Source organism: Vipera ursinii (genome assembly GCF_947247035.1).
Source record: "Vipera ursinii genome assembly, chromosome: 3".
NCBI classification, from domain to species: domain Eukaryota; kingdom Metazoa; phylum Chordata; class Lepidosauria; order Squamata; family Viperidae; genus Vipera; species Vipera ursinii.
The window spans coordinates 122,572,349-122,581,583 of record NC_139516.1 but is presented as its reverse complement, the minus strand read 5'-3'; positions in this window follow the sequence as shown (position 1 = coordinate 122,581,583).

Below are 9,235 nucleotides of genomic sequence, written 5' to 3'. Positions count from 1 at the left end.
TTGCTTTCTACAGTTATATTGCAATAATGAACTTCAGAGCTGTCACTTGACTCACACTTGAATTGTTAAGCATGCTCTAGCAGGAAATTTCAGGATTGTGAGCAGCTGGACATGTGTTCTCAATCCTTTCTGCTTCCCAGGCCCTCTCTCAGCTTCTGTTGAGACATTGCAAGGCACCTATTCCAGGCTGGCTGATATCATAAAAAAATATAAGATATCTGTTAGTTTTGAAGATAAAAATGCAGTATTCACAATTCCTTTAAATAATAATAATAATAATAATAATAATAATAATAATAATAATGATGATGATGATGATGATGATGATGATGATGATGATGATGATGATGATGATGAAGTTGGAAGGGACCTTGGAGGTCATCTAGTCCAACCCCCTGCTCAGGCAGGAAACCTTATACCATTTCAGGCAAATGGCTGTCCAGTCTCTTCTTAAAAACTTACAGTGTTGGAGCATTCACAGCTCCTGGAGGCAGGTTGTTCCACTGGTTAATTGTTCTAACTGTCAGGAAGTTTCTCCTTAGTTCTAGGTTGCTTCTCTCCTTGACTAGTTTCCATCCGTTGCTTCTTGTCCTGCTTTCAGGTGCTTTGGAGAATAGCTTGACTCCCTCTTCTTTGTGGCAGCCCCTGATATATTGGAACACTGCTATCATGTCACCCCTCACCCTTCTCTTCATTAAACTACACATACCCAATTCCAGCAACCGTTCCCTATATGTTTTAACCTCCAGCCCCCTAATCATCTTTGTTGCTCTTCTCTGTACCCTTTCTCTCTATTTCTAGAGTGACTGTGAGCTTCCAGTAATCATAGTAACTCATATTCAGATGCCTGTCATTATAACAACCCAATGATAAAATGCAATGACAGCTACAATATGCCAGCTATACACACACATATACAAACACACACACACACACACACATAATAAGTGTGTGTGTATGTGTTTGTATGTAATGCTGTAAAGTGTTATATGGAGTGGTATATAAGTCTAAATGCTATTGCACTTTTTAAAGCTAAGATATACCATGAAATACTTTTTGTAACTTGTGATTTAAAGGTGAACAAATTAGTTGATAATCTTTTTTTGGTGAAAATCTGGAAAAATCATAGAATTATATACAACTATATACATATATATGAATATGTGTGTGTATATAGTTCTATGATTTTTCCAGATTTCCATTAAAAACAGACTATCAACTAATTTGTTTACCCTTAAATCACAAGTTACAAAAAGTATCTTAGCTTTAAAAATGGATCAACAAATTAGACTTAGATACCACTCCACAATACTTTACAGCATTCTCTGGGCAGTTTACAAAGTCAGCCTATTGCCCCCAACAATCTGGGTCCTCACTGACCTCAGAAGGATGGAAGGATGAGTCAACCTTGAGCCGGTCAGGATTGAACTCCAGTTTATGAGCAGAATTTCCCTGCGGTACTGCATTTTTTTATTTATTTTATTTTTATTACATTTATATCCCGCCCTTCTCCGAAGACACAGGGCGGCTTACAAGCTTAGCAGTAGCCTTCATTCTATGTATATGCCTGCTTGTTAGGGCTTTCACACACACCCCAAGCAGTATTCTAACCACTGCACCACCAGGGCTCTTAAGATCTTCTTTAAGTAGCAGTTTTGTATTGCTTACCGACCATAAGTTCTAACTATAACGACATTTTTTTTCCATGGGTGGTAAAGATAGATTATGACTAATATGGTAGGTTTGTTATTGTTTACAGTAATTTTTAAGAATAATTTTTTAAAATTATATTTCTTGTGGGATCCTTGGTGCTCTCTAAGCCTGGTTGTTTTCTTACAGATGTTCCTTTACCAAACTAGATAACTTTATCAGTGCCAGCAGGGAGTGGAGTTTGTTCACATTTTATATACTGGTAGCTTGTCAGTGTTGGTGAGTGTGATCTTGGTGGTTCCTTGATTGGTCTGTTTACTGTTAGCTTTTTTGTCTAAGTTGGCAGCTCTTCTGTCCCCCAGCTTCTTTAAATGTGTCCCAGCCAGTATACTACTTTGCAGATACACCAGACTTTCAGAAAGGAGATTTTTCTCTTTTTTTCGCCCCTCTCATTATCACCTAGCAAGTGGCAGGAACAAACAGGCACATCTTGAAAGCTAAACAGGATTGCCCCTGATTAGTATTTAGAGGGGACGCAGTCTGGGAATTCCAGGGATGTTAACTGAAGAATTAAAGAATTATCCCAGGAAAAAAAGGCACTGCAAACCACTCCAGCAATCCTGTCAAGAAAACTACATTGCTATAGTCCCCAGGAGTCAAGCTCAACTTGAGGATGTCTTTATTTTAGATAAACTGTCAATAACTGATGGATTTTCTCCTAGGTATGTGGAATCCTGCCTATTAGCCAAAGGAAGATTTATAAGGAGAGAAATGGATGAGAGATATGCATAACTGGAAGCCCTGTAAAGTTAGGTTAGGCCTGTAAGTCACTATTTATGTATCTAACTCCTAACATTTATACAAGGCATAGTAAATCTTAATGTTAGCATTTTAAACTAAGATTGTTTAAATGTGGATCTGCACTAACAACACTTCCAAAAATGAGGCATGTGAGTTCAATTCCCATTTGGGGAAGGCACAAAAATAAAGCAGGATGACTTACCAGTTTCTGCCAATCCAATAATTTCTTTATTGCTAACACATTCTTCAAACAATCAAAATGACGCCTATGCATATGGACGTTAACAGATGGAACACACCAAAATCAAACTGACTATATTATTGATATAGAGAGGTGGAGAGTTCAGTTATAACAGCAAAGACATGGCCAAGGGCTGGTTCTGGGACACATCACAAACTGCTTGCATGCAAGTTACACATCAAGCTAAAGCAAAAGAAGCCAACTAGTTCCCATAGTATGATCTTGAGCATCTACTGTACTCACTATTTTCAAGGACAAAATCAGGAATCATTCTGAAGTCCTGGACTTCATTGCTAGAGAATAGAGGAACTATAGAATGAAATGAAACAAGTTACTAAGGATGAATGTGAAAAGAGACTGCCCTGAATCTTTGGAGAAGGGCGGGATATAAATGTAATAATAATAATAAAAAAAGAACAACTTATTTTTTTAAAAAATGGAAATTAAAAAAGGGGGCTCGATTGCCATGGATTTTTTTTTGTAAGCCATCATGAGGCTGAATGGAGTAAGCGACCTATAGATTTAATGCATAAATATTAATGCATAAATGCATAAATATTAACTATATTCTGAGCTTTCGGGCCTGGAGTGAGAGTATTAATTGGGGTTTTAATTGGATTCTAATTGGGATTTTTATTTATTCAAGGTTAATGTAATCATTTTAATTGTTTTTAATTTTTGTAATTTGTTGTATTGTTTTTAAAAAACCTTGTGAACCGCCCTGAGTCCTACGGGAGAAGGGCGGTATATAAGTTTAATAAATATATAAATATATAATATACCTGTCAACATCCAACTCGAGAATCCAAATAAACTCTAGATTCATTCTGTCTCCAAAAGTCTTACTGTTTATCGAATACCCTGCATGGTTATGTCAAAGCAAAACTAACTCTGAGGTCCCAACACTAATTCATAGACTTAAACACTAATTTTCCCAGCCAAACCCCCATCGACTTACACAGTGCATATAAACAAGTTCACTGTGTTATGGGGATCGTCTGCTTCAAATCCACACCTGTTCTGGTGTTCTTGAAAAGGCTTCAGGCTCTCATGGTCCTCAGCTGAATCGTAGAAGGTTCGTTTCTCCATCTAACCCACTTGAAAGTAACACCTCCCCTCCTTAATCTAAAGCAAGTTGAAAGCACGTAGCTGCCAAAGTTTCATCCTTGACACCACCAAAAAATAAGAAATAGAAGAAACCAAACTGGGTGACTTATTGTATCTCAACCATGTCAAACTATGAAATGTCTTTAAGAAAATGGGAATCCCGGAACATCTCATTGTCCTCACGAGAAATCTATACACGGATAGCCACAATCCAGTGGAACATTTTGAAACTGACTGATTGAGATGCATGCCCATACGCACATGCACACATGTGCACACACAAACACACACACACAAAATTTTTATGCTGCTTATGTGCTGAATACAGGTGGATTGGGAGAAGGTTATTTATAAAATTGGATGAAGAAACATCAGTAATCTGTGTTATGCTGATAACAAATGTGGAAATGTTCTGGAAATTCAATAAGAAAAGTCAAGGGAAAAATGGGGCTATGATTAAATATAAAGAAGATCCTACTAATGATAACAGCAACTAGCCTTAAAACTAACAACGAAGTTATCAAAGTGGTGGATAACTTTGTGGGTCAGCTATCAAGAGAAAAGGAATCAGTGATCAAAAAATAGGCCACAAGATAGAGGTTGGCAACAAAGAAAGCCTTCAAAAAGATAATCTGGTGCTGTGGTATATATTTATACCTATAAAGATCAGAATTTTGCAGGCAGTGGTTTCCTCTATGGAAACAAAAGCTGTACTTTCAAGCAGTAAAATAGGAAGAGTATTTGTGCTTTTGAATGAATGCTGCTGTTGAAGACTCCAGTAGATAGCCAAGAAAATAAACAAATAGATCACAGGAAAAAATCAATTTAGAATTGTCACCCAAAGCCTAAGTGACTAGATTCATATTATCTTATTTTAGGCATGTTATGCAAAAAACTACCTCTCCTGTAATGCTTGGAAAGTAGGAGAGAGAAGGTAATAATAATAATAAGTTGGAAGGGACCTTGGAGGTCATCTAGTCCAACCCCCTGCTCAGGCAGGAAACCCTATACCATTTCAGACAAATGGGTGTCCAGTCTCTTCTTAAAAACCTCCAGTGTTGGAGCATTCATCACTTCTGGAGGCAGGTTGTTCCACCGGTTAATTGTTCTGACTATCAGGAAGTTTCTCCTTAGTTCTAGGTTGCTTCTCTCCTTGACTAGATTCCATCCGTTGCTTCTTGTCCTGCTTTCAGGTGTTTTGGAGAATAGCTTGACTCCCTCTTCTTTGTGGCAGCCCCTGACATATTGGAACATTGCTATCATGTCACCCCTCATCCTTCTCTTCATTAAACTAGACATACCCAATTCCAGCAACCGTTCTCTATATGTTTTAGCCTCCAGTCCCCCAATCATCTTTGTTGCTGTTCTCTGTACTCTTTCCAGAGTCTCAACATCTTTTTTACATCGTGGTGACCAAAACTGGATGCAGTATTCCACGTGTGGCCTTACCAAGGCATTATAAAGTGGTATTAGTACTTATTTATTTATTTAAATTTATATACCGCCCTATTCCCGTAGGACTCAGGGCGGTTTACAGGGAAAATTAAAAGTTAAAATACATCACATACAATTAAAATCAATTAAAACTAAGATTAAATTAATCCCTGAACTTAACTAAAACCCCATTAATTAAATAATTAAAACCCCTCAGTCTGGGCCAGACAGCTCAAAAAACCAAGTTTTCAAGTCCCTACGAAATGAGTGAAGGTCGGGGGCGGTCTTAAGCTCCGTGGGAAGCTGGTTCCAAAGGGCTGGCACGCCCACAGAGAACGCCCTTCCCCTGGGAATAACCCGCCAGCATTCCTTAACCGGCGGTACCCTAAGAAGGCCCTCCCTGTGGGAGCGCACAGGACGATGGGAAGTTGATGCCGGCAGCAGGTGTTCCCTTAGATAATCCGGACCCAAGCCATTTAGAGCTTTATAGGTCATTACCAGCACCTTCACCTTCAAGATCACCTTCACGTGATCTTGATTCTATCCCTCTTTTAATGCAGCCTAGCACTGTGTTGGCTTTTTTGGCAGCTGCCAAGTGATTGTTCTTCAGACTCTAGAAGGAAAGAGAAGAGCATACCCAGCAGCAAGAAGGTTGGTGTCAATTCCAGTAGGGATGAGTATATTGTTGGAAGACGTGAAGGACCAGGACAGGAACATATTATTCTGGAGAAGTTCTGGCTGTGTGATCACTGACTTGATGGCACATCAGCATTCATTCAAAAACAACTGAGAAAGTTGTGTATAAATATGTCACATGTTATCAAGCTGTGCCAACACACAGCACTCTAAGTGTCTGTATTTCATCCTCATTCTGTGCATGATAGTCATATTACTCACCTCTTCAAGTTTTGAGAACTTTACTTTAAATCTAGAGAAGTTCTCCAAAGTTGTTCTCTGTCCAGATATCCAGAGAAACCTACTACAGGCATTTTTAAAAAAATAAAAATAAAAAATCTTGTGGTTCAAACTGCCTTCAGTCCTTCTGCCCTAACAATTACTGTTTTTAATGCAGTTTTTTCCTCCAGTTAAAATTTTCATCTTCTTTCCTAACAATCTTTTCCTGAATTTGATCTTTCTTTTAGTGCTCTGTATTGCTATCACTTTCTAAGAAGACAAAACATAGTGTTTTACTCCTGCAGCCTTTTAAACCAGAGGTCCCCAATTTTTTGGGCACCAGGGACCGGTTCCGTGGAAAGAGGTTTTCCCACAGACTGGAGAGTACATGGTTTTGTGTGCTGTCTGCATCCTCCAGATGGGGCTTTGCTTGTTTGTGCGGACAGGTTGCTGGCATGCTGCGGCCCAGTACTGGTCCATGGACTGGGGGTTGGGGACCCCTGTTTTAAACTACCATTTTATGTAATGCTTACTACAGTTACCCTCTATAATTTTTCACAAGAAACATAAACAGTTTATATATTGCAGACATACCAAAATTGCCTGAGTCCTCTGATAGGTTGTTGTTGACAAAATACAAATGTTGTAGTAGACATCATGGAATAGGAATAAGTTCAACCTTGTAATAATTTCTAGCAATTTCAGCTAAACATGAGAAGATATGCAGACTTGCTGCTACAGCACCATTTTTCTTTTTCTTTTGGTCCAGTTAAGTAGAAAGAGCACTGCTACGTTCACATAAGACTTATTCTGCCTCAAAAGCTGGTGAGAATTATGGAAATAAAAATCAAACACATCTAGAAGCTGCTAACTTAGGGGAAGCTAGGATATATTTGTGGCTACTATTGTTTCTGTAACTACTGTATAGCTACTCTTACTAGGTTCTTACATCTACCACCATTTTACGATGTACTAAAGATGATTGTATATATATATCACTTATGAAGAAATTTAACAGTTCAGAAGAATATATCAGAAAAGAATCACAGCACATTCCATAGCATAGATTGTTAAATCAACTCCCTTCCAAAAAGGTAGAATTATATCCAAAATTATGAAATTAATATGACTGTGGGAATTACATTGCCTCCAGGTTGGCTCATACATAGAGCACTTATCTAGTAAAAATCCTCTTCAAATTCATATGGTATCAGTTAGCACTGCACTTGAATGATGGAAAAATCTAGCTCAAATAAAATATATTTTTACCTGATAGTTTAACACTGCATTTCTTTACTATCTTGTATCTATTAGGCATATACTTTGTTTGTTTGTTCAATTTCTCAGTCCAATTGACTTTAGGTAGACTTTAGATGGTGTTGCTAGTTGGAAATCACAAAACACCTACCATAACCAATAGGCAAACAGGATGCAATATACATCCTGCACACACACAGACACAAAATAAGGGTAATTCAACAAACAAATCAAATATTGTGGAAATGCACCAGTGTTTTTTCTCTATATTTATTATTTGCAGGTATTGTGTTGCTGTTACTCCTTGCATACCTTTACTGTTAAAAATATTAAAAACATTTGTTTATATCAGTTTATATAGACTAATCTGAAATCCCCATGGACCTTTAGCCACAAGGGAACAAGAAAGTTGGACATAGGTTTGGCAAGGAAAGGCAGCCAATTTAACTAATAAAATTTCACACAGAGGAAAGAATTTCACAACACTATTGGGAATGGAAAAATAGTATGTTTCTCTTAACTAATATTTTAAATATTCAGTTATTTATTTTGTGTCTGAACTATCTTGTCATTACCAATGGATGATAAAATGGAGCGAAAAGTTTTTAGTTAATATACTGTACCAGATATCTTGAAATCTATGATGAGCTATCATAAATACACAAAAATGAATCAAATCTATAACCCCACAAAATTCCACTCCTTTTCCATCTTCCTTCAGGCACCCAGAATTAATAAAATTATATACAATTTGTATGTTATAGTAGTTATAGTAACATTACAACACTAGAAGGAATTCTCATAATTCTCATACGTTCAGATACTAAACTTAGGAACTGAGTTATGAAGACAGTGTACATAGAACAACTGAGTAGCCAGGGGAGGTATCAGCATGTTCAGGAAAACTCCCAAGATTTGAAAAAGTTTAAAAATAGAAAAACAAGTTCTAAATCAAAACTGTCCCATCTGCCAGAAATATCTCTCACAAAACAAATTGGGTGGGGGTGCTCACATCATTCCAGGTTTTGCTTGCTGGTTACAGGGATTAAGGGAGATGGAAGAGAGTGCCTTAAAAGAAGGCATGAGTACATTCAACACTCAGCAGGAATATTCTGCCTTTCAAGCTTGATTGAAAATCTCAACTCTTTTTTCTAAAATTCAGTAATTAAATGTAGAACAGTAACTAAGAAAAGTACTTAGAATGCATGCATGCATGCATACAATTGTTTCTACAGGTCTCAAATTGCATCTTCATGAAACCATTACATGGAAGTTAATTTTAATTAACGTATTGGTTCCTTGGTTGCAAATCCAGATGTAGTCTTAAGAAAATAATGTGTCACAAAACATTTACTGGTCCTGAATATGAAAAATATCCCCAAACATATCAAAGAACTCATCCAGCCTTCAAGAATTGTCAGAATACTTACTGAACCAAAACATCATGCTTCTAGAGATACAACAAATTTAACATCTAAATTCTGCTGTGCAAATTTTGAGGTTATTATGTTATTAAATTGTTATTCTTTCAAATTTTCTATGGGCTCATTCGTTGGGTGATACTCATTTCTTACCTAATATATAAAATCTCTATTACAAGATTTTTCCATTGCTCCCCTGAGGAATTTTAGATGATACACATTTTCTTATTTACAGAGGCCTGACTCAAATTTACAACTTCCTTCTAAAATAAGTTGGTGGAAAGATAATAGTGACTAACTCTGATTCAGTGAAATTCATGAATATGCAAAAAATTAAAACCGAGGTGCCTGGCTCTTCTATCGTGTCAGTATAAAATGGGGGGAAAAATAAACTTGACTTTGTTTTTATCTGTGAAGACCAATTCTTAGT